At 42.7% G+C, this 26194-nt stretch overlaps 1 long non-coding RNA gene across 1 annotated transcript; it reads right to left on the bottom strand.

The window, feature by feature from the left end:
- Positions 1 to 801: 801 nt before the first annotated feature.
- LOC140633027 (uncharacterized) lies at positions 802 to 24722 on the bottom strand. Its single transcript, XR_012030661.1, has 4 exons — positions 24586 to 24722; positions 19405 to 19500; positions 14601 to 14718; positions 802 to 894 (listed from the first exon to the last, which is right to left on the bottom strand). It is a non-coding gene; the product is annotated as an uncharacterized lncRNA (long non-coding RNA).
- Positions 24723 to 26194: the final 1472 nt, after the last annotated feature.

Genomic DNA, 26194 nt, shown 5'->3' with positions numbered 1-26194 from the left:
AAGGGTGAATGTGCCAGGTGGTAGAAGGCAAACCCAGGAAATGGAGTGTCTTTTCTCGACCTCAGGATGTCCATACAGCCTTCAGTGAACCGGTGGTAGAGTCTTAATACTAATAAACATTTCTGAAGTGATTAGCATGGCCAGGCCCCATACTAAGTGCTTCTCGGGTAGTCTTTCATTTACTCTTCCCAGTCACCTGGTGAGGGCCTTGATTCAACTGCATCTTATCTTATAGATGAGAAAACTGGATTTCAGCAGAAGAGAGTAACTTGCCTAGGGTCATAGCCCAGCCCATTGTGCAACTGGAACTGAGAGCTCATGTATTCACACACTGTGCTGCATGGAGAATGGATCGGCATATTATAAATCTCTGCTCAGAGGCCGAGCGGGAAAACAAAAGTCTCTAGCAGATAACAGGGCTGATTTATCTAGTGATGTAAACTCATGTGAAGTGTTTAGCCCAGATAGTCCCCAACACATACTAACAGATATGCTTTTATTAATAAAGTATCTACTGTAGAGTCTAGAAAAAAATAGGTACTCAATAAATGCTGGGTGTTATTATAATGGCTGATATGATCGATGCATTAGTGTTATTCCCCACTGCCTTCGCCCATAAAATCAATATCCTTGCCACACTTGTCTATTTTCCCTCATTCCTTGTACCTGATGTATTTGGCCTTGCCCATGATCACAGTTTCCCTAACCAAGGATGCCATTTCTCCTCCTCATCCTCCTCCTCCTCCCCCTTCCTCCTCCTCCCTCCTTCTCCCCCTCCTCTTCCCCCTCCTCCTCCCCCTCCTCCTCCTTCTTCTTCTTTTTCTTCTTCTTCTTCTTCTTCTTCTTCTTCTTCTTCTTCTTCTTCTTCTTCTTCTTCTCCCCACTGAGAAACTTCTTAAAAAAAAAAAAAAAAAAGAAACTTCTTATTCTGCAACGTCCCACTCAAGAACTTCTCCTACCAACGTGGTGTTGGGCCTGACCCCCAGTTTACTTCCTCACCTGCCCCTATAATCAGAATGCCTCTTCCTCAGTGAAGGCTCCAGACTCTGATCACACCTTGATCAGCCTTTATTAATGCTCCTGCATCATCTTGAAACATAAATATGGTCACGTCCCCCACCTCAACTCTGAGCTCTCTAAAGTCTGGATGGTACTTGCTGATATTTACACCTACTCATTCCTCTCTGTTCATCCTGCTCATTCTGTAGAACTGTGCTTGGCCCCCAGTAGGCACTCAGGGATCAATCTGAATTGCAGACTGCTTTGGGAGACTCCTATTTTATAATCTGCATGTTTCTATAGAGAAGTTGCTCAATAAACTGTTGTTGGGTGTTGAGTCCTTATGTGGAGCATGCTGAGCAGACAACTAGATCTGCCTTCTTTTAGAGGACAGAGCTTTGGCAGCACGAGGTAGGGATACGTTTTGAACAGAAATGATTGGCAGAAGAAGGACAAGGGAGAGCAGCGCAGTGGGCGATTGAGAGCAATGCTGTGGGTATCAAAAACAGGATTGTTGAGATATTGGTCACACAACAACCATTACCATAGAAACTAGTGTCTACCCAGCTTGCTAGATGGTTATCCCGGCTAGGTTGGGGTCGGGGCACCTGTTTGGCACCCCCTGGGAACATCCCATGGTAAATGCATCAAATCTCACTCCCCACCTCCCTAGGGAGCTGTCAGTGTCACACATTCCATCAGGCACTTCAGCAACCCCCAAATCACTGCATCACAAAAGCATCTTTTGATTGATTCATCAACTACCAAACAGGAAAGGCTGTCACAGCTCCTGGAGTAGCAATTAGAAATGGGAGGAAACTCAGAGGTTGGGAGTTTTGAAAGAGAGGATAAAGCCAAAGAAGAGCTCTTCATCCAAACACCCCAAACATCCTGGCCCACAACCTGGCTCACAGCTTAGAATGAGACAGAGCGTGAGAGCAATCTCTTAGAATAGTAATATTAAGACTATAATTAACAGATACTTACTGAGCACGAATTAGCATTAGGTATTGCACATATACTTTGAGTCCAGTTTAATTGGATTTGATTTAATCTTTTAAACAGCGCAGGAATGAGGAATATTATTTCCATTTTACAGATGAGGAGATGGAGGTTTGGACAAGGTACGCATCTTGTTCAAAGTCCGACGGCAAGGAAGAGGTGAAGCAGGGATTTGAAAACACATCTTTGTGACCTCAGTGAGTGAGCATCTGAACATTGAGATTTGCTCTGTGAGCAGACCCGTAGTCTAGAATCTGGTTGTGCTATGAAGGTAGATGAAAACTGACCTAGTGAATCCTTGCTTTCAAAGTACAATCTTTTCCTTTCCTCCCCTCACAGACCAAGTACCTGCTTCTCTTCCCTATAGTTAAGCACGGAAATGACCATCTGTATAACATTCTGTTTCAAACTGTTAGGCGCTAGGTAATTACAGCTTACCCACTGGCCATATTTAATGTTTCCAATGTGTTTTTATTTATTTCTCCCCCTTTTTGGGACCTTCCTGAGAGTATTTTTTTCCAAAATAGGAAAATTCTTAGTCATTAATCTAGCACTGAAGTATTTATTTAATTATTATTATAGATGTTATTTTTTTAACCAAAAAGAAGTTTTAGAGGCATCAGAGATGATTTTGGCTAAAATGTGAACAGGGCATGCACTCAACCACTCTAATATAATTCTATTCATTTCTTGCATTTTATCTTGGACAGTTTGATCAGAGAGCTTGGTTTTTCATACAGGCATTATACATGTAAACATTTTTTGTATCTTCCGTAGATTTATGTAATTTTAATTTCTTAATGTCAAAAAAGAATTTCATTGCATTGATTTTCTCAATTTTCCAAATGATTCCCCATTTCTTTAGATGTTTAGGTTAGGTCTACTTTTCAGATATCGGCACTAACACAGTGATAAACATCTTTCACAAAACACCTCATTTCAAATTCCTAAAGCAGCCATCAATTTGGCCAGATTACTTTGTGTCCCTCCCACCTAATTTTATCTTATTTAAAATTAAAAAAAAAAAATCACTATACTCTATGTGGGGCTTGAACTCACAACCCTGAAAGATCAAGAGTCTTATGTTCTACTGACTAAGCCAGGCAGACACCCACTCCCCACCTAATTTCAAAGAGTTGGTGAAGCACATTTTAATTGGCTGATAAACTATTTTAACCCATGCTTTGTTTCTTTTGTTTCACTGGGTTCCAAGATGGCATGATTCTCAACACACCATTTCTCTCTCAAATGGTAACAGTGGAGTCCAAAAGCCAGGAATCGCTGATTGGGACTTCATGAACTCAACTTGACAGAAGAGGGTCAACACTGTGGCTGGTCCCAAGTTTTCTATGCCGGGCACTGTACCAAGTGGCTTACACTCATTAATGTTTAGTACGGGGCTCTACACACAGTAGGCCCACAGTCAATATTTGTTGAAAGGTTGTGTGGTTTCCTTTCTCAAAAGAGAAAGAAAAGTTTTCTCAAAGCTTCCCAGTTTGTTCCAATGACTAGTCCCATTTTAAATCTTTTTAAAAAGGTTTTATTTATTTATTTAAGAGAGAAAGAGTGGAGGTGTGGAGAAAGAGAGTTGAGGAGAGGAGCAAAGGGAGCAGGTCAAGCAGACTCCATGCTGAGCACGGAGCCTGATGCAGGGCTTGATCCCATGACCCTGAGATCATGACTTGAGCCAAAATCAAGAGTCAGGTGCCCAACTGACTGAGCCACCCAGGTGCCCTGGTCCCATTTTAAAGATGAAAACACTAAAGCTTTGAGCAGATGGATAACTTATTAAAGTCACATGGTTAGTAAATGGTGATGCTACTTTGGATTCAGTTCTGCCTGACTCTAGAGTCCATCAGCTTTCCTCCTTTCTTAAAAATAAAAGTACAAAAACCTGCTGTCTCCACCATGTTACTGGGTGGGCTACTCAGGTAGGAGTGCATCTGTATATATATTTTTTCTTTTATCTCATCTCATTTCTGGGAATCCTTATGAGATTCCAAAATAACTCAAACTCAATTTTTATTCTATTTTTGTCTAAGTCTTTAAAAAGGGACAGAGAAACCAGGAGAACAGGCATATGACACTGTCCAGTATATTTTACTGTTATCTACAAGGCAAGCCTGCATAACTATACTCATGGAGCAGGAATACTGCAGTAGCTCCATCTGTGCCAGGCGAGGGGTGAGGGATCCGAGATTCAGGCAGACAAAAGCTCTCCTCCCCAGACCTCCAGGGAAGGCAGAGTAGAATCAAGCAAACCATAAGCAAACAATAATTCATGAACACGAAGGGTATTCCAAAGAAAAGAAACAAGGTGATGAGATACGAGTGACGGGACGAGGTGGGAGGGGTCCTAATATTGGTAGATTGATCAGTAACTGCTTGCTACTGTCCTACTGGTGAAATCTCTGTAGAAACCTAACTCAGATTTTTGACATGTTTGAAGGTGGCAATTCTTTTTTGCTTTTCAATTTAAAAGCTAAAGTGACAAGTCACCTCTCAAGTGCTTGTAGAATCCTAATTCTGTCTTAGCACCTTACCAAGTCAATTTCTTATCCCTTCCTTTTAAATCAGAATTTTTCAATCTCAGAGCTATTGAGATTTTTGCATCCAATAATACTTTTCGTAAGGGATTGCCCTGTCCACTGTTGGATGTTTAGCAATATCCCTGGTCTCTACCTACTCATGCCAGTAACCCCTCCTGCAAGGTCAAGACAATCAAAAATGTCTCTGGACATTGCCAGATTTCCTCTGGGGATGGAGGCAAAATTGTCCCTGGCTGAGAACATAGATCAAAACATATTTGATATCACGAATGGTTTCCAGAATCTGACAAAAATCCAGGAAATACTGTCATTACGTGATTTCTATGGGCCACGTGTTCTGTTAATGCTTTCCACATACTATTTCATTCAATTTTCAGAACTCTTACATAAGGAAGATACTGTTACCACTTCCTTATGGGCTAAGATCACATAGTCAGTGGCAGAGCCCAGGATAGACCCTGAGCCTGTGTGGATGGAGAAACATAGCTCTGGCTCTCCAGCACCACACATGAGCATGGATTGTCGTCATCATCTAAATTGGCACGTCTCAAAGTGCACCTGGAGCGCCTGGGGATCTTGCTTAAGTGCCATTCCGTAGGTCCGAGGTGGGACCCAAGATTCTGCAAGTCCAGGAAGCTCCCGGTGCTGGTCCATGCACCAAACATCGACTGCCAAGGGCCTAGAACAGTAGTTCTTAAATCTTTCTGGATTACAGATTCAGCCAACAGTCTGGTAAGTTATGAATCTCTGCCCGGAAAACTGCAGTGATGCTCATAACATTAAAAACCCAGGTTAAGATCTCTGCTTCTCTTTAGAAACACACCTTAACCTGCTTCAATCAGATGGATCTCGCTTGTTTCAGCAGATCACTGATAAAGCAAACTCCACTCTGGATGATCCCTCCCGTTCCATCATGTTAAAATGCCAACAGTGTGAAAGTCCTTGTGATGCCTACACTGAGTCTTTCTTACTGTAGCTCAAACCCATCATCGCCATCCTTGCCCTTTGTAGAAACCGGGAACAGCCAGTTATCCTCATCAGAGCATGGGCCTCAAATCCAACCCATCACTTTCTTCTTTTGCCTCATCTTAGAAAATCCCTCAAGTCCTGCATGGCATCTTTCCATAATAATGCTTGCTTGCCACCCACTCCCCACTTCCATTAACAATTGTCTACGTAATGCATATGCCATGTGATACAGTTATCAGAAAGTGCTGTTATCGGAACATACACATACAAAACAATATGAGAAGATACTTTTCTAAAAGAGCAGATAACCTTAAACATTAATAAGTAGAAAATCTGTGAAATCAAAGCATTTTTTTTCTTTTTTATATAATAGCCTTTCATTCTTCTTATGATTTTGTCTTTGAAAGCTCTTTCTGCAGATGACACACGACATTGTTCTTCCATCCTGCTTCAGACAGAATTAAGGGAGGAAGGGGGGAAAAAACTATTGTAGAGCCTCTCTGCTCTGCAGCACGATTTTTATAATTAATATATACAACTGAGCAGAGAAAGGTACGTTATAATGAAATGCAATTAAGAGGTGTTTGTTCTTTTCCCACACATGATGACTATAATTTCCTTGGCTGTTTAGAAGTCAACCATTATCATTACATTTTGCACATATCTTTTCTATTTTTTTTTTTTTGCTCCTGAATTTGTTTATTTTCAATAAAAAAACAAACATAGATTTAGAGCGTTTGATATTCAGATAACATCATCTTTTAATTATAGTCCTTGGTGATCATTAAATCTAACACCTTTTATGGTATCTCTTGCATTGGCATGGCTTCCAATTTTTAATTAATGGACCTTTAAAAATAGCTCCAAATAAAACTGTAATTTCAATTTACAAAAAAGCTTGGGTTGGACGACAACATTATGTTTTCCTTCCATGTGGAAAGCAACCAATCTGATTTTATAGTTATCTGTCATCTTGGACTTTAATTATAACTCTCCTGTACAACCTGACATTTAGCCATGCACGCTGGGCTGCCCTCTCTCCATGCTCCCGATTTTCCTTCTCTTTTGTCCCAATCTTCTCTATCTGGAATGGAAAAACAAGGATTGGAGGGATCCAACAGTCACTTGTTGGGGTGGCGGTGCACACAGTGGTGGAAGCAGGCACCCATTTGGATCCTGCTCTGGCTTCTCCCTGGCTATTTCGCTGTTGCGAGTGTTGGGCAAGTCAGCGCCGGAACTCCTTTGAAATAGCTGAGCCTGATGCTGAGAGACCCACCTTTGACGGTAGAGACCCGGTTAACACCAGAGCAGAGAACTACCATCTCACACAATAGATGCTTGATATAAATGTGTGGATTAAATGAAGCCAGCAGCTTTCCTGGGATGAACAGAAATAAATGCAATTATAGAACAGGGCCTCTGACACTAAGTGTCAGGGCATAATTTTTACTCTACATCTTTTAAATGTCCCAGGATCTACAATTAAAAGAGGCAGTGCCATTTGCTCTTACTGACCATATTTCCATTTTGGGGGGATTGTTTAAAGCACACAAGACAGAGAGTGGATATTCCTCTCACTAGCCACGTTTGATATTTCAGAAGCTATTGGGGAAATGGCATTGCTGGTTAGCTCATGAATATGTTTGTTTTGTTTTTTTTTTTTTCTCCAGGCCTGGATAATCAGGAGACATAGAAAGAGTATACAATGATCAAATGTTTCTTTTCATTCTATATAGATATAATGTTTTATTAAAGTGACAGTAACAGTCACTTAAAAATCTCAAACAACTCTTTTCAGCCTACAAGTAGAAGTCAAAATAACATAGAGAGCAAGATTAAAAAAAAAAAAAAAAAAAAAAAAAGGAAATCGTTGGATCCCAAATAATCACCTTCTCCCACTACCCAACCTTTTCCAGTTCAACTTAAGGAGCCTCCTACATGGCAGGTAAAGCTCAAAAGGATACACAGATCAATAGAATAGTAACTCCTGCCTTGGAGAAGTTCTTTGACAGAAATATCCAAAGCAGACAGAAGTTTCCCCAAAGCAGTGGGGAAGACTTCCCACACCTGCTGAGGCCCTGAGCCCACAGGCTGATTTTCTTTTCAGACTGGCTCATATGTGCTCCTTCCAGCTCCTATGTTCACACTGAGCAGGCTTCTGCTTGGTTCTTATTCATTACTGATAAAACAGTTCCTTTCAAAACTTGAAAAAAAAAAAAAAGCTAGGGATGGTTGGGGAGCTCAGTGGTTGAGTTTCTGCCTTCGGCTCAGGGCGTGATCCCAGAGTCCTGGGATCTAGTCCCACATCAGGCTCCCAGCAGGGAGTCTGCTTCTCTCTTTGCCTTTGTCTCTGCCTCTCTTGCCTCTCTCTCAGTGTCTCTATGAATAAATAAAATGTTTAAAAAATTTTTTAAAAAGCCAAACTGTTACAGAGAGTAGGAAAGTGACTGCAAAGGAGTAAAAGGTAAAACTTGCAGCAACAAGATACACAGTCTTGAGGATCTAATGTATAACCCAGTGACTCAGTTGATAACGTTGTACTGTCTAATTGAAATTTGCTAACGGAGTAGAACTTTGATGTTCTCATCAAGATAGGTTTTTTCTTTTTTTTTTAAAGATTATTTATTTATTTATTTATTTATTTATTTATTTATTCATGATAGACATCGAGAGAGAGAGAGAGAGGCAGAGACACTGGAGGAGGGAGAAGCAGGCTCCATGCCAGAAGCCTGACGCGGGACTAGATCCTGGGACTCCAGGATCGCGCCCTGGGCCAAAAGCAGGCACCAAACCGCTGAGCCACTCGGGGATCCCCCAAAATAGGTTTTTTTAAAAAAGATTTTATTTATTTATTTGAGAGAGAGCGAGCGAGCGCGACGAGCAGGGAGGAGGGGCAGAGGGAGAAGCAGGCTCCCCGCTGAATGTGGAACCTGACATGGGGCTTGATCCCAGGACTCCGAGATCACAACCTGAGCCCGTCAGACACTTAACTCACTGATCCACCTAGGTGCCCCCTCACCAAAATGGTTTTTAAAAGGGTGACTATGTGAGGTGATGGATTTGTCATTGCCTCAGTGATACTTTTAAAGTTGTTGTACACCTTAGATATCTTACAACAGTATTTGTCAACCTGACTGCAAGAAAGCAAAAACAAACAAACAACAACAAAAAAAAAACCCAAATCAGTTCCTTTCATGAGAGTAAGCTACTTGCGAGTCTCAGACACTTTTCCTTTCTATTCCTTATTCCCTGATCTTTCTAACCAATGTTGAAAAGGAAAAGATGTAAAAATGAGCCACATCATGTTCCCCGGCTTAGGCTTCCAACCCAGTGTAATTTCCTTCCCACGAGAAGCAAAGTTTTCTCTGCAACTCAGTTATGACTTAATTAACTTTCCCTCTATGCTTTTCTGCTTTTTATGAAAAGCTAGCTTGAAACCACTTCTCTGCTCAGCTCTGAACTTTTACAATCTGCCGGGCTGGGGTCCCCAACCCCCCCTCCGAATTCTGGCTCTTGCAAAACATAGTTTGAACCTAAAGGATTTTACAGGTATTCATGTGGTGGTCTCTTCCCTGTAGGCTTTGCAATTTGTTTCTTTTGGTCTTTCTGCCTGGCTTCGATCCTACCCTGCCAGAGGGTGTGGGTCATGTGACACGGGGAGGTCCCTGCTAGCTCTGGGTCCTCGGGTAGCTGCATGAACAGTCAAGAGTATTTTTGGTGGCCATGCCCCTTTATCTTCCCCTTTGTTCAATGATGGAGCTCTGAGCTCAGGTACTGACTGGCCTGCTAACTTTTAGAGCGAGTCTCCCCCCTTGATTGTCAATTGACGTCTCTATATAGTTGGCATGAGAAGAAAATGAGCCAGTGCTTTCCATAGAAGGGAGCATTGCCCAGAGGTTAAGAATTTACATCAAGGGGTGCCTGAGTGGCTCAGTCGGTTAACCATCTGCCAGAGTCCTGGGATTGAGCCCCCACATCGGGCTCCCTGCTCAGTGTGGAGTTTGCTTCTCCCTCTCCCTCTGCCCTTCCCCTAGCTTGTGTGCTCCCCACCCCTCTCAAATGAAAATATTAAATCTTTTTTTTTTTTTAAAGAATCCAGATCAAAATTCAGTAGCTACCCACTCTGTTTACAGATCTTTGAAGTAGAGCCACACATTTCACCCCTCGAAGCCTCAGCCCCTTCATCTTTAAAATACAGGTAATACTGGTTCCTTCTTTATAGAGCTGTTGTGAAGATGAAATAAGAACTTTTAGGGGTGGCTGGGTGGCTCAGCGGTTGAGCATCTGCCTTTGGCTCAGGGTGTGATCCCGGGGTCCAGATCGAGTCCCACATTGGGCTCCTTGCGGGAAGACTGCTTCTCCCTTTGCCTGTGTCTCTGCCTCTCTCTCTCTCTCTCTCTCTCTCTCTCTTTTTCTCTCTCTGTCTCTCATGAATAAATTAAAAAACAAACAAACAACTAAAAACTTTTAGTATCAAACCTATGATATAGATCCTTCCTACATCAGTAAATGTGGGGAAGTATTAGCTTCTACATGCACACATGGGGTGTGTGTGTGCGAAATCTGAAGCTTTATTAGGATCAGGGGATTTCTGGATTAAATGCCATGTATTAAAAATTGAACCTTGGGAGGCAACATACACTTTTAGAAGCATAACCATCGGCCTCATATACCCAGATTCAGAGCTCCCTGCCTCGATTTTTTTTTTTCTCTTCTTGATATTATAACATATATTGATGTTATATATCATAGTATATATAGTATACTTGATAGTATAACATATTATTACTTAAAAGTCCATTTTGACTTTTCCTTACCAGTTACCCAGCAACAGCTGAAGAGTCTCTTCGTGATTTGAATTGGGCCTTGCGTCTCCTACTGCTCCTGATCTCTGTGACCATGGGGCAGGGGTCTGCCCTCTAATCCGAGTGGGCTTCCTGAGCGGGTGGCTGCACTTGCTCTCAGAAGGGCCCTGCCCTGGATTGACTGCCCTACTGTTGCCCTTCCCAAAATCTCAACCATTTCTGAACTCGGGGTCCGACGTTTCTGTTTGGCCCTGAGCCCTGTCAGTAGCATAACTGGTCCTATTTCCAGTCTATGTAAACTGGACTTGGGCTGCACGTGGCTGCGGGGCCCTTGGGGGAAACCTTCACGCGGGGTGCTCTGCTTGTCACCTTAGTCTCCGGAAAGCCCCCATCCTGGAGCAGGTTCTTTCCTTTTCCTTCAAGTTAAGTTTAGAAAATTGACCATTGGTGATCTCCTTTCTGGACCTTGTGGGCAAATGTCTTGCTATTTTTCTCCTGTGAAAAGGCTCATCATCTATTTAAACCAACTTCACATCCACCCTTCCCCGTTGCCACCTGCACCGTGGCCAGTCTGCTGTCTGGATCCGCCGGTGGCAGGGATGACTATAACCTTGTCGGAGGTGATTTGATTACTGCTGCTTCCCACGGACATGTGAGCTGTAGGGACCTAATGCCCTCTCAGACCTTTGGGATGACTTGCCCTACAGGTAGAAGGTCAGACCGTGAGCCGGTTCTTCTTGAGCTCCCAGGAGGCATAGCCCCTAGGTCCCTTTTGTCTATGTGCCCCGGGACGAAATGGTAACCAGGCCCCCAGGCCCCCTTGGGGATGCAACCCTCCCTTCTCCCAGCTCCTTTGCACTAGCAGAACGTTCGCCTCTTGCCAATTGCACGGATCTGCCCTGCATCATTGTGGTTTCTCCTTTTAATGTCAGGCTATGCCCAGTGATTGACAATTATAATTATTCCTCAGAGAGCCTCATATTAATAACAGCCATTGATCTAACTCAGATGATTCCAAGCATCTTTATTTCCTAACCTCAAATGTGAGACATTAGCTCCTCCAAGCTTGAATTCTACAGCTTGCAAGAGAGAACTAAGACCAGATTTCAAAATAATAGGTAACCTTGCTCTCCATATCAGTCCAAATGCAGAACCCCCTCTCCTCAATAGGTTTTTTTTTTTCTCTTCTTGATCAACATATTATTATTTTAAAAAATCCATTTTGACTTTCCCTTGCCAGAAAAGGCACAGCAGGAAGCTCTTTTCGACTCACTCAGATTGGTGGGTGGAGGAGACCACAATTATACCCCATTTCAATGACATGTCTGGGGTTGCAGTGACTCCAGACAAAGAAGCTGAAATGTATGAAAGTTTCTGTGTCTTCAAGACAGAACCTAAAAATACCTGCCTGAGATGCAGGTTGGGAGCTATTTCCAACAACAGGGCTCCAAGGTTTTCCCGCTGGGAGCTCGAGAGTGTCTGAATTCTTTTCAGCAGGCTGTCTAAGATACCTGGTGATCAGGGGGTAATGCACAAAGACCAATGTTGAGGGGTAGAAGGCTCCCCAAGGGGCACCTTAGCCTCCTATTCCCACCCTGCTGTGCCAGGTGACAGGCTTTGATGGGTCTGTTCCAAGCTATTCCAAATAACCAAGGACACAGCCCATCAGAGAGCAGGCTCTTGGGACCAATGTTATCGTCCTTGGTTTCTGTTCTGGGGAGATGAAAGAAGAGAGAAATGTGCCCGGGGAGAAGGGGATCTTAAGATTTTCCAGTTACTCCTTCTCCTGATGCTTCCATTATTTCAGAGATAGCGTCTTACCCAATGGTTGTGTGGCCTCCTTTCTCCATAATTCATTTGGTGGGGCCCTCACTTCCTGCAGAGGCATCACACCATTCCATCTTTGGCCACTTCCCTTTAAAAACACTCATCCTTGTTCTTGACTCAAAATTGACCTGTCTCTAATGTCTAGGTATTGGGGCCCCAGGGAATTCATCTAGCTCATATTCTATGTTTTGGTATCGTGGATACTTGGAAACAGTGCTCATGTGTTCCATAAAGCTTATCTTCCTTAGGTCAAAGACTCTGTTTCTTTTAACCTTTCCTCTGGTGACCCTCAGTCCAACCCAGCTGGTCTTACCCCTCTGAGAAATCTATCTAAGGAGTTTCTCCACTGTGGCACAGAGGTCTTCCTATGTGAGCATCCAAACGGACATTCTGGGAACATTTTCACAGTGTGAGGTTATCTCACGGAAGTCAGTGATCACCCCTTTCAACTTGAATCCTTTGAGCCACCCAGAGACTGGCTCTGCTAACTTAATTCATGGTTTTGAAACAATGAATTCAAAATCTGTGCCTAGACCCAGCTCAGGAGCATTTCTTAACTCATAATGTGCAAGGTCAACCTCTTGCTTCCAGAAAAACTCAATCTGGTAGAGCTCTCAGAAGGTAAGGACGAGAGTCTCTGAATTCATTGAGTTATTTGAGAGAAGGGAAACATTTATTGCGAGACAGCAGAAGTACTCACCCGTTAGATACTTTTTTTATTTTGTAAAAAAAGACATAAAATACCTGCATGAACCACAATGTAAAGAAGGAGAGATAATTTTACCAGGAAACCTGGCCTAAGGAAAGCTATACTGTTTTTTTCACATGAATGATTTCCTCATTTCTTTTTCTTTTTGTGAATTTCTTTTTAAAAAGTATTTTTTAATTTAAAAGTTTTAAAATTCACACGAAAATTGAAAACATGGCAGAAATGAACAACTGTATCTCTTCATCTAGATCCAACTGTTCCCATCTTGTAACCTTCACAGCCTCTCCGTCTCTCCACCCCCCCCCCACACACACACTCTTATAAACACACCCCTACATATTTCCAGACATCACAATATACACCCCTCACCACATTAATCTGTCTGGCATCACCCAAGAATAAGGACATTCTTTCCCTCATCCAGAACACCCTTATCATATCTAAGAAATTTATTAATTCAGTAACAATTACCCAACTTGCAGTCCATACTCATGTTTTCTGAAAAATTTTTTAAAAAAAAGTTTTTTAAAAAGTCCTTCTGAGTTATTGAAAAAAAATTTAATCCAGAATTCAATCAAATTCCTTGCATTTCATTGGTTCTTACGTGTTTGTATCTTTCTTAATTCAGACAATTCCATCACTTCCCTCTCTTCTTCATCTCACTGTGTCCTTTGAAGGGTCAAAGACTCTGTTTCCTTTGAAGGATTCTGCAGAATGGCCCACATTCTGGATTTGTCTGACCATTTTCTCACAATTATATTCAGGTTAAATATTTCTTACAAGAGCACAGGTCCCTTCCATAGCATCACACCCGGATTGTTTTTGTTTTTGTTTTTTAGACATCTCTTAATGCCTACTTTCTGTCCCGCCAGAATGACAGCATCAATGACCATGACACCCACAACACAGCACTCATTTAGGTTGAGAGGACAAGAAAACATGGCTAGTCATGGACAATTGCAATAGAATTAAGAGAATTTGGGAAAGAGGGTATATGAAGTGATTCTAAAGGGGTTGCACAAAGCATGTATTTACAGAGTAACTCCAAATTATCTAGTCTGATTTTAGTCATGCTTGAGGGTAAAAAAAGATTGGATTGGGATATTTTACATATGAAGTCAAAATGTCTTCTAAAAAAAGTCTGATAAGTCTTAGAGATTACAAGCAAAACTAAAATGTCCTTGTGACTGAGCAACTCTCTTTATAGAACCCTGACAATTGGTTGTCATTGAGATATTCAGCTTCCTTCAGCCACTCTGCAGTTCTTTTGGGGAGCCTCAGGGCTGGTGGTGTTGACCATAGGCTCTGGAATAAGCCTACTTATGGGCTTCTCCTCTGATCTCCTTCTCAAGCCTTGGCCCCAGCTGCCCACGAGGACATTGCTCTCCTGAGCTTCCTACTCTCAGCCCTGTGCTCTGTCACCTGGACACTGAGTCAACAAATCAAAGGCTGGACCTCAGAGAGTTGCTCAGGAAGACAGCTTCTGGTTTTAACCATCTTTACCTCAGGGTTCAAAGCCAACCCTTTGGGAGGCATGTAAGTATTGGCAGTGTTTGTGGGGGGTGGGGAGCTGGTGGTGGTTACTCAAGATGCCTTGACATTTTTCTTCACTCCCATAACATAGCCACTTTCGCCCAAGGTTCTCCTCTTTGCACTAGCACATGACCTTCTCGCCAGCCAAAGCCTCCCACAGGCATCAAATCATGCACATAGCTACTTGGAGAGCAGAGTCTCACTCACCTGTGACCCAGAGTTCAATCCAACCAAATCAATCCAACCAAGACCAGCATTTTATCCTATATGTTTCATTAGAGACCACTTCTTCAGGGGAGACAGCTATCTCTCTACAGATGCACACCTAGGGAAGATAGAGAGGTATATTCAAATATATATTTAATGTATAAATATATGTTTTAAAATTCTATGGCCAAACATGTTTGGAAATCATGCATCAAATGCAGTTGAATAAATTTTTATTGTTGTGGATCCTTTAACATAATGACACGCATTGGGAATCTCCAAGGAAAGATTATTGTTGTAACAGTTCTCCACTTACTGAAACAAGCACGCCAATATCTTGGAGGAGTTTGTGAAATTACCCCCATCCCAAACCTGCTTGGGAGACTTCACTTAGACGTGTAGAGGACCCCAGTAATGAGCCCTAGCTGGGAATACGTTATGTTTTAGCATCTTGTGCCAACCGATTGCTTTATTTCTGAAGCTGAGAGGAGAATCAGCAGGAGGGTGAATTGCCTTGTATTTAGAGCTCTAAGCAACCTCAAAGAGTGTTTACCCAATAGGTTCTGCTCTGCTTCCAAGTCATTAGTAAAGAAAACTGTTTGTATTTCATAAGTATGTTGTTATTTTGGGATCCTTCACCAAAAAGTCAAGAGAGAACTTTGTTGTTATATCAAAGATAATGACAAAATCCCACTCTGTCTCATTCCTGGGGTCACCATTGCTCCACGGGAGTCAACTGTGTAAAAGCCATGAAGCCAAGTTCTGTGGAGTCCACGAAGGGACGCAAGGCTTGCTCTCTTCCTGTGAGAGCGGAGCTTTAGATTTCAATGGCATAACTGAAGTGTAAATAGAAGCATAATTTGAGAACCTCTACGTGTCTTTTCTCATCAGTCAACATCCTTCAAGTGTGCCACTACGATAATTTCAAAAGTGCTAAGTCCTTCCCCTCAACTGTCTCCCTGATCGATATCCGGAAGGATTTCAGGAAGGACAGTAATACCCACGTTTTGTGCAGAATTCCATCTCCAGGAAAACATGGAGACGGTGGCTGGGGTATCGGTTGCACACAGTCTAAACATTCCCTGCAGTCTTAATTAACCACACTTGCTTTCCTCTTGGCTTCAGGCTGAGTCAGACCAGCCATGACCGAAGCACGGTCACGTGATCTGTGACTACATCTTAGGCTGTGATAAACGATCATGTCTCCTGACCCATAAGAGTTTGTGGCTTTTTTTTTTTTTTTAAGTGTATATTGAGTCATTACTATTGCATCAAACCCAAATAAATGAGCGTCTGTGCCATTGTTATAATAAGAGAGAGTAGAAAGGAGGGAGAGGGGGAAAAGAAGGGAGGGAGAGAGGAAGGGGGGAAGGGAAAGAGAGAGAAAAAAAGATCACTTCATGTGAGCTTTCCAACCTCCCAGGCAGGACAGACGGGTGTGCGTTTTCACAGCCATCTCCTCAGACCTCTGGGTGTTTGCCATATTGGATCCGTCACTAGGGTGAGCAGCAGAGAGCACGCCTGGGTTTAAAGCATGATTCAGCTCTAATCAAATATATGAATTTCGGCAAGCTGTTTAAGTTTTGTAAGGCTCCTTTTGCTGAGTCCTTACTTTGGGATGGCCTGGGCCTAGTCACTCTCTATGCGTGTTAACCCAGGATCCCAGGATCATGACATTAGCCAAAGGCAGATGCTTAACCAACTGGGCCACCCAAGCACCCTTCAAACTGTCACTCTTATTGTTGTGTGTTTAAGTGTCTTTTGTAACCCATTTGCCTATGGGTTTCTCAAGGACAGGGATCAGTTCATAAATTACGGTGGTCCACCTCCCCCCCCGCCCTATCACTACAACCACTTCCCAGAATTGGGAGGTTCTGGGTGGATTTGTTGCTGAATACATGTGCATGCTAACAGGTCATGTATGATTTAATGAAGAAATTGTTCAAAAAGACGTGGAGGTGTGATAAGTGGCTGCACTTGAAATGTGAAAGGAAGTCAAGGAAGTACTGTTAAGCACACTTTCAGTGAAATGAAAACACTTCTAGCTCTACTTTGAAGATGCCCTGCATGCAGGGGTTCTTTGTCAAGAAAGTTGCATTCTCCCACTGAATCTTGGATAAAATGTTTTCCTCCGATGAGTAGGGGCTACTGGGTAGCTTGACTGTGTATGCCAACAAACACTTATTGAGCTCTTACCATTAGCCGGTCACTATGGTAAGCGCCTCAGGGGTGTTACCTAATTAGTCTTTCTGATAACCACAAGAAGGAGGTTCTACAGTATCCCCACTTTACGGGTATGCAAACTGAGTCTTGGGGTCTATAGGTACCATGCTAGTGAGGATCTGAATCCACACCTCTAGAACTAGAGCTCATTTCCAGGGAAATGCCCTTGTTTCCATGGGAGTCCCCTGGAGCATTAGTGAAGTAAGGGTCTGCTCTGTGATGGCTTTGGTTAGCCCTCAGGCTCTTGCCTGCCCCTGTCTCTTGGCATTTCTTATGAGTTAGAGATGTCCAAGCCTCTGGTCCACAGAGTGCAGCCAAGAAAAGGAATAAAGGAATGTAGGGTGATGAGATAACCCCGTTGGCCAGGTATTATTTCTCCCTTGAAGCTGTTTCTAACTATAATACTGGTTGATTGCACAAAGCAAACTTAGCACAAGTACTGACATCAGCCAAGAGAGTTGAACACTTAGTCTATGTTTCTAATACCCAGATTCGATGTCTGACTTTATTCTAAAGTTCTGAAATCTTAAAATATTATGGTTTTTCCTGGTTTCTCCTTGGTTGTTAATGCTGAAATATTTACCATTGTGTTGAGATAGTGGTACCTGTCGTGCCATAAAAATTATCTTTGATGCCAACAGCAGACTAATATTGTTGGAGGTTTTTTGTTGTTGTTGTTTTTATTGGAGAGGGAGGGAAAACTGGCATCTGCTTGGAAGTCACTGTACATTTAATATCAGTGATTGAAGTTTCCTCTGGTTGGCTACTTCACAAATCCCCAAACTCCATGAAACAGCATTAGAGACAATAAAAAAAAAAAAAAGCACAAAACAATAAAAAGTCATCCAGAAAGATTTTCATAAATGCAACAGTACTTAAAAAAAAAAAAGCAATTTTGTGTCTACTCTAGGTAGACGCATAAAATCTTATGAACAAGTTCAAAGTCTCATTCATGAGGTTTTCATGAAGATTCTTTTAGAAATTTTAAAAGAAAAGAATCGGATGGGAGGAAAGGGAGAGAAAATGAGTATTTGGGCCCCGTGAGTCAGGAAAGGAATTCCTTATGCTTTCTCTTGCTGGAAGTGTCACGAGTCTCGAAGCCCCCGACGTTAGTGGAGTCTAGCCTTGTCACAGGGCTCATTAGTATTCATCATTAATTCATATTTTCCAAGCAACAAAGGAGAAAACAGCAGTAGGAAGAATAAGGAAATGTCAAATCCTGGGAGTAACATTTCAGTGCAGTGTTGCGACTAAGGTTAGTGGAGGTTGTGCTGTTTTAAAAGCCAATCCAAACAGAGAGAAGAAAGCACACCCTCTTGCCTCTGAACATCAAATTCCCTCTGACACATCCCAGCCTATCTCTTCGGATCTGGAAAGTTCCATTCACCCGGGGCCCCACCAACCGCGCCTCCAACGTCCCCTCTGAGATGCCTCCTTTGAGAATAATGAAGTGGGTATTTTGTGCGGTGCTTAGGGATTTACTGGGGATTATCTCATTTCACTTCACGGCCACCTCGGGAGGCCATGCCACGTTATCCCTATTCTATAGACAAGGTAACTGAAGACAAAAAGGTTTAGTGACTTGCCCACGGTTTCCTGGCTGATCAGCTTTGTGGCTGGGATGCAAACCCAGAGCCTGTGCTTTAACGGGGGGCTTACCCCACACACAGGACCGCCGCTCCTCTGTCCACCCTGAGCCCTGCCCTTCTCAAGACTCCCTCGCACCCATGCTCTCCCCTGGCTTGACAGGGGGTGGTTTAGATTTCTGGCAATCCAAGTATTGATTGATTAAAACAAAAACAACAAACAACAAACAAACAGGGATGCCTGGGTGGCTCAGTGGTTGAGCTTCTGCCCTTGGCTCAGGTCATGATCTCGGGGTCCTGGGATCGATCCCGCATCAGGTTCCCCACAAGAAGCCTGCTTCTCCCTCTGCCTGTGTCTCTGCCTCTCTCTGTGTGTCTCTCATGTCTAAATAAATAAAATCTTTAAAAAAAAAAAAAAAAAAAGCCCATACATTTAGCATCAGGTTTCACTGAATCTCTTATCCTCACTGTAGGGGGTAAAAATTAAACCCAGGGAGGGTTTTTTTCCCTACACAAATCATCATTCTATGCTTAGCATTGATGAATGACCATGTATGTAAGGCTCACGTTTAAGAAGCTGTATTTTCAGCAGCCTTTTAAAATATATGAGTATGAAGAGGATGCATGGGTCTCCATGTTGCAACCCTTCCAAGACTTTCCTCTTTTTTCTCACCTTCTCCATTCTCTTATTCTTTATGTAACCAGTCACTCAGCAAACCTTGGCTGGTGCCCACAGCATGTCAGGCTCCAGGCTAAGGAACTGGGGGTCCAAGGAGGAGCAGAGGAAGGTCCCATACTCTGTGGAGGAGGTTTGCAGACATGGAAATGGAATATTATGTTAGAAAATTAAAGTTAGCATTCATTGACACGATTTGCCATTCTAAGCACCTTGCCTGTGTTTGCTCTCTTAGTCTTCTGTTAGTTGCTATTATCCCCACTTTACAGATGGGAAAACCAAGGCACAAAGAGATTAGATGACTCGCCAACAGACTCACAGTAAGTGCACGGCAAGGCTCGCCAACTCAGGAGTCTTGATCCAGGGCCTGGACTCACCCTCACTCTGCTTCCTGGCTCAATCACACAAGTCATACCTGGGGAAGAGAGCAATAGACTTGGGCACAGATGAGGCTAACGTTCAAACTGGGGCTTGAGGGATAAGTGGAAGTTAGAACACAGCATAAGCCAGGCCTGGAATACTGTCAACGCTAGGACATAGGAACATAGAAAATAGCGCAGAGCAATAATTTACGGAGGCTGAATAATCGGGTAGAAGAGGGTGTGGAGACACAAGACTGCATGAGATAAAAATCGAGAAACATATTGTCATTTTCACAGATAAGTGCCTGGGCTACCTGTTTTGTGTGTAACAGGGAGCTATTGAAGGTCCTATGTCAGGGTTGTGCCCTCCCAGAACACTGTGTAGAGCATTATCTCCATGGTCCAAAATGCTAATACAGTTCAAGGATGTGAAACCCCTAAGATACCATTCTTCTACTTTTAGTTTTTAATTCTTGTAGTGTGTTTTTTCTTTATTCTTTCTGAAATGTCTGAGTCTCCTGGGCCTGGGGTATAGTTGAGAGAAACAAATCTGGGTTAGGTCATCAGTTGTCAGACTACATATTTGGCACAGTCCAGGCCTGGGGTAGGGGGAGTGCAGGTGGAGTAGAGGTTAATTGTGACCTCATCATAGGAAATAGCCTAGAAGGTTATAGGTCCTGATAATTCCTCCATAGGTGCTGTTTTGCTGGTTTTTTTGTTTGTTTGTTTGTTTGTTTGTTTTTTGTTTTTTGCTTTTTTTGGGAGGGGGGCCTTCCATGTATCTCTTTCTCCCACAGATAGAGAACAGCCAAAAAGAAAAACGAACCCACTCAATTGAAGGGGTCGGTCATGTAGGATACAGTTTACAGAGGCCACAGTGGGCAGAGTGAGAACAGAGGCCTTGATTTAGTCTCCACGTGGATCTCTTAGTTTCAGTTAACAGATTTCATTTGTTGAGCCAATTCTGATCGATTTGTAGCCCGGGTGTAGAGAGCTTTCTGAGGATCACGAGGACCACCTCTGTAATCCACTCGCCATGTCTGCCACCAGCATAGACTGGGCTGTGCTGGCACATTTGCTAAGTAGCTTCCAAGGTCCTGATGGAGAGGAACGCTGATGCAAGACAACGGCTGTTTGGTACCCCACTTTAATAGTATAGAGCTCAGACTGGAGCTAGGGGAGAGGGAAGATGATTTGAGGTCGCATCGATGGTTCCCCAGCCCTGACTCGCTAACAGGGAAGCAAACCAAGGTCCTCGCTTACCCCCTTATAGCACGAGATGGCAACACTCGGATAATTGCACCACAGATATCAATGTTGGGAGTTAATAGATATAAATGACACAACCCTCTGTGTATAAATCCAGAGGGACATGCCTAAAACAATTCCGGCTTCCTGGTAAGTGAGGTTTGCTGAACCAGCTGTTTTTTTCTTCTTCTTCTTCTTTTTTCTTAATCTAATTTTAAACAGACCCGTGATATATTCTGTTTGTACTGTGTGGCTTAAAGTTCTTAAAATTTGTTTGCATCTGAAACCAGTGAAGTTGCTACAGGAGATTTCCTTACGTCTGCAAGACAGCCAGGATTCTACGTAAAGAGGCAGCAAGGCTGGCCCCTGCTTCGCTGAGTTGAAATCAAACATCGTCATCACTATTATTATTGCATCCTTACAAGGAAGGCAGACACTCGGACTGCGAGCTCTTGTGTTATGGGGACTGATTGTTTTCCTGGTTCATTTTGTAATCCTGAGGCCATTCTGAGCTTGGGGTCTAAGTGAATGGAGGACACATTCTCCAAGTATCACATTTGCAGGCATTGTTGCTGGGATTATGGCGCTAATTTCTCTCTAGCTCTAACTTTTCCTCCTAAAAGGTTGCGATTTATACCTCCGCCTGAAGTGCACGTCACCCGGTTGCTACTATGTCTCTTTCTTAGGGTTTCTTTGGGGGTGATGGTAAGGAAATCATACCTACAGAGGAACGGAATAGCCTTTGCCTCCTGAGGGGTTTCAGATGCGGGCAGTGGAGAGGAGAGAGCTACTGGGGGAAATTAAGCTAGCAAAATGCATTTCAAAGTCTGATACGAATGGGGTAAATGTATCAATTCATTTGTTCATCAAATGTATCAAAGGGGTAAATGTATCAATGTATGAATTGATATGAATTGATACATACATACATACAATGACTGAGCGTCACTGTGTGTTTGCAAAAATCCTGCCTATGGTAAAATAAGTAAGAGAGAGAGAGAGAGAGAGGATAGTAAGTTTAAATGGGAGACGTTATGTTGAAAGACCCGAAGCTGTCACTATTTGACCAATTTTGATATACAAAGGAGACAATTGCACGTGGTTCAGCCTAGGAGCTGGGTGCCCGCGACAGGCGACACGGGGGTCAGGACGTGTGCATGACCATCGGCCGTAGCTGGCCCCAAGGCCAGACTCTGTGACATCTACTCTTCCACGGTGGCCTCACAATTATCGCGGGGAGCACCCCTGAAAGCAGCTCCAGCTTCCCAAGGGGCATCCTGGTGCCTGTGACCTCGACAGAGAAAAACAAAAATCACAGGCAGAGAAGTAGCTGTTTAAACATCCTTTGATTCTCCCTCGACACTTAGTAAATGCCTTAAATGAAGCTGCAGATGTTTTGCTGTCAACACAACGCTGTATTATGGTGTGTTATTTTCCTGATAGAAACATTTTCTATACTGTAAATAAACACAGTTCTGTTAATTAGTTAATGAATTATTTTTTAATGCTCCATTAGGCTTTAGAAAAAAAAATAGCGCGAGCTATTCAAAGTTCTCATTTTTAATAAACAGACCTTGTAGTAAATACAGAATGCCTACTATCTGCTGAAATGGTAGCTCTTGCAGGAGTAATTATGGCTTCAGCTCTCCGTTTTAAGTTTTTATGCGCTGCTCAGAGGATCTGAGGCTCGGAGATGAAGGTTTATGAGAAAGCCCCAGGATTTGGGATGGAATATTGGGATATTGGAATACAGCATCTTGCAGGAAGGGACAGATATTAGGGACCCGCTCATTTATTTTATATTTTATTTTCTCCTGCGGGGGTGGTGGGGGTGGTGTTGGGGGTGGTGTTGGGGGTGGGGGGGCGCTTTAAACAAGTAGCAAAGGCACAGAGAATTCGGTGCCCAAGATCCCAGTCACCCTGAGAAAAGCCAGAGCTTCAGCAGCGAAACAACCCCGCGAGCCTCCTTCTTCATTCTGGAGTCACGCGGTTTTCCTCCAAACAAGGACGGAGCCTCTTTGCTTGTGAAGTGTCTCAGTCCAGCAGTAGATTGGAAAAATGTCCAAGCAGGGGACGCGAGTTCTCTCCCGGATGAGTTCATTTCAATAGTCACTGTGTTTCATCGGATGCAGCTGGTTACATTTTTAATAGGCAGATGGCTAATTTTACAGTTCCAAGCCAATCTCTCATTGGACACCATCCAGAAAGCCCGTGGTGGGGTAATGCCCGGCAGAAAGTTCAACAGGACACTTGGGGGGAACATATGCTAATGTCAGCCCTTTTACTTAAACGTCTTTAAAAAGAATATTCAGTGCTAAGCTGAGGGATTTTCACGGACTCCAGCCTAACACCAGATGGGTGGCCAGCTATGAAGCCCTTAGGGCCTCAGCAAATGCTCTTAATCAGGCTTGGATGGTCAGAGAATCAAATAGTATCAAACCAGTAATCACTGAGTGATTTTTTTTTTTTTTTTAAACGACAAAGGTGTGTGCACTCGCAGGAATGACCTGGCTCACTACAGATGCGATTTTCTCTTAAGCGAAGGCCCTGGCGTTCTTAAAGCTCTGGAGCGCGGTGATTGCCTCTGCAGGCCGGCCTCCGGCTTGGACACGCCTCCCTCTGACTCTTCTGGAGTTAACTGAGGTCCCTCACCTCCCCCAGGTGACAGGCCGCCTCCCCCCAGGGTCGGGGAGAGGTCGGGGTATCTGTTGCAGTTCTAAATGTTTCCTTATTTTTAAACTGTTTGGAAATCTCTCTCTCCAAAGCACTGGCTATTTAGACATCTTAATTAAAAGGGAATTTGGGAATATCTCCCATTTTGCAGTGCATGTAATCAAGCATTTCTTATTCTCCGCAGAAGGACTTTGGTGTCTTCACAAAAGGCTTTGAAACGTCCTAAAACAATCCCCCGCAGCTCGGGGTGGAGGTAGGGGTGGGAGGGAGTAAAGAAAGAAAAAAAAAAAAAAAAAAGAAAAGAAAGAAAAAAAAACCCAAAGCAAAAAACAACAAACATTTTCTGGGAGGTGATAAAAGTCTTGGATGCAAAGTATCCTTATTTTATCCCTTGTGATGAATTGCCATAGGGTGACTGGAAAACTATTTAAGAACCACAATGGCAAATGCCTTTGTTTAAATGAGGCAAATGTTGTTTACCTCTAAGCAAAATAAAAGATGAGGATCAGAAGAAAGAGGGGATCAAAAGAGCTTTCTCCAAACAGATTTATAAAAGAGAGTGATTTTTAAGTGATTTCAACTCCTACTTTATAAAAATATTTTATAAGGCACTTTTCCGAAAATAATATGGTTCTGAAGAGTTTTCCTCCCCAAATCGCTTCCTGAAAATGGTGACATTACTTTTATCCAGTGCAATTGGCTACACTGGACTTTATTTAAAACAATGCAGAGAAATCCAACAAAGCCAGTAACTCCACACAAGGAAACCGGGCTTTATTATTTTTTTTTTCCTCCCTCTCTTTCTTTTTTTTCTTCTTTTGGCCAGGAAAATAACCTTCAAACCTCAAATTGAATCTATAAATGCTTCTATCAAATTTTTCTTTCAAGAACCTGGAAAGCGGTTCGTTTTGTTTTACAGAACAGGTTTGAAAAGAGTTTTCTTGCAGAGTTTTTGTTTTATAATCAAAATAATTCAAGGGAAGTGACATGACTTCTCTTTTGAGTTTTTTTTTTTCCCCCTGGACAAAGTCTAGTAGAGAGAGAGAGAGAGAGAAGAGGGTGGGGTGGGGGGGACTCTAACCAATTCCAAGACTAGCAGACAAAAGTTACACACAAAGGGAAAACCCTCAAAGATAGTTATAAATTATTCTGTCACTAAATTAAAGTATTGGTAGAAGAAAAGTCTTCAAAATGTAAAATGAGTACTAGTCACATACCTTCACAGTTAATGGCATTACGGAAACTTCTCTCTGGTGTGAATAACCCCCTCACCACCACCACCGATACGTTTTAGCCTTTTCTTTCTTTCTTTTCTTTTCTTTTTTTTTTTTTTTTTAATGTAGTTTAGAGAAACTTTATGCCATTTACCAAATAAATAAATAAATAAATAACTTTGAAGGGGGGGGAAGCCAAAGGAAAAGCAGAAATTAGGGCAGTTTTTAAACTACAAGCCAACTGTTTGCTCTACTTTGCTTTATTTATTAGTTCTTAAGGTATTTAAAAGTTGAGCATTAAAACTGCAGAATAATTTGCAAATGAATGCCGTTGGAGTTGTGAAATATAACTCAGAGCTGAATGTGGGTTATTCAGACAAATGGCTGCTTTGTTCGAGGAGGGGAAGTAAAGTTCTGTGTTAATTTATTACAAACTGCAGCATTTCATCCGTGATGTCCAGGCAACAATGTTTTTTATTTCGAGTAATTTATAAGCACTTCCCAGAGCACTTAGCAGTGATGTCCTGGGCTATTTTGCTCCCAGAAACCGAGTGGATATGTATTTACTGTGGGAATTTGTTTTTAATAAAACTGTTGTGAAGCATTTTTATTCCTTTGCTTTGTTACATTAAAAACATTCGCTGCATAAGTAATGTATTTTATTCCAACTTGAAAGGCAGCAGATCACAGCCGGCAACTGTATTGGGGGGTGGAAGATAATGACAAGAGGGATGTTGAGAGCAAACCAGGCTATTTTCCCTGAAGCTCTAGGTGACTCCTCTGCCTAGGTGTCTCAGCCGGGCAGCTGGTGGATGATGACCAAGGGCCCCACGCGTGTCCGGGAGGTCCCAGGACACGAGCACCCCAGACTGCAACACACTCTCGAGAACTGAGTGGAAGAAGGGACAATAATGTATACTGAATGCGTGTATGTGTTACTGCCCCTGCGTGTGCACACTCACGGGCACACACACGTGTGATCAACACCACAAATCCTTAAATTTTCATATGGTTCTCCGTTATCTCCTAGAATCAATCCACAACCCTAGAGATTCCAAAATTGGCCTTTAAAAAATTTAATTCCTAAGAAAAACCCACAGAAGGAAGGAGTCTGGCTCCTATATACACAATTAAAAAAAAAAAAATCAGAATTACCGGGATGCCCTTTGCTGGGTTAAAATTGTGGCAAAAACCTCAGAACCGTATTAGGGGTCCCGCTTTTCAGCTTTGGTGAGAGAACTATGGAGAATTCTAAAAGTCACAAAAGTCTTGCCCCAGAGGCTAGTGGTAACTTCTCTGATGGCAAGAGGCCTTCTGGAGATTCTGGTTCTCCCCATGCACCTTGAATCATTTCACTTTCTCAAGAAGGGATGAGTTAGTTGGAGTCATAGCCCGTCTATCTATTATCTATCTATCCATCCATCTATCATCTATTATCTATTTATCCATCCATCCATCCATCCATCATCTTTTATCTATCTATTATCTATCTATCTATCTATCTATCATCATCTATCATGCAGTATCATCCTTGGTACCTCGCCTGCGGGAAAATACTTTGTGCTAGTCCTACCAGATGGTATTATGGGTAGGGGTTACTTAATTTCCATAG

The sequence above is a fragment of the Canis lupus genome, chromosome 5 (genome assembly GCF_048164855.1).
Source record: "Canis lupus baileyi chromosome 5, mCanLup2.hap1, whole genome shotgun sequence".
NCBI classification, from domain to species: domain Eukaryota; kingdom Metazoa; phylum Chordata; class Mammalia; order Carnivora; family Canidae; genus Canis; species Canis lupus.
The sequence above is the reverse complement of the archived record's forward strand: the minus strand, read 5'-3'. Positions and strand labels throughout refer to the sequence as shown.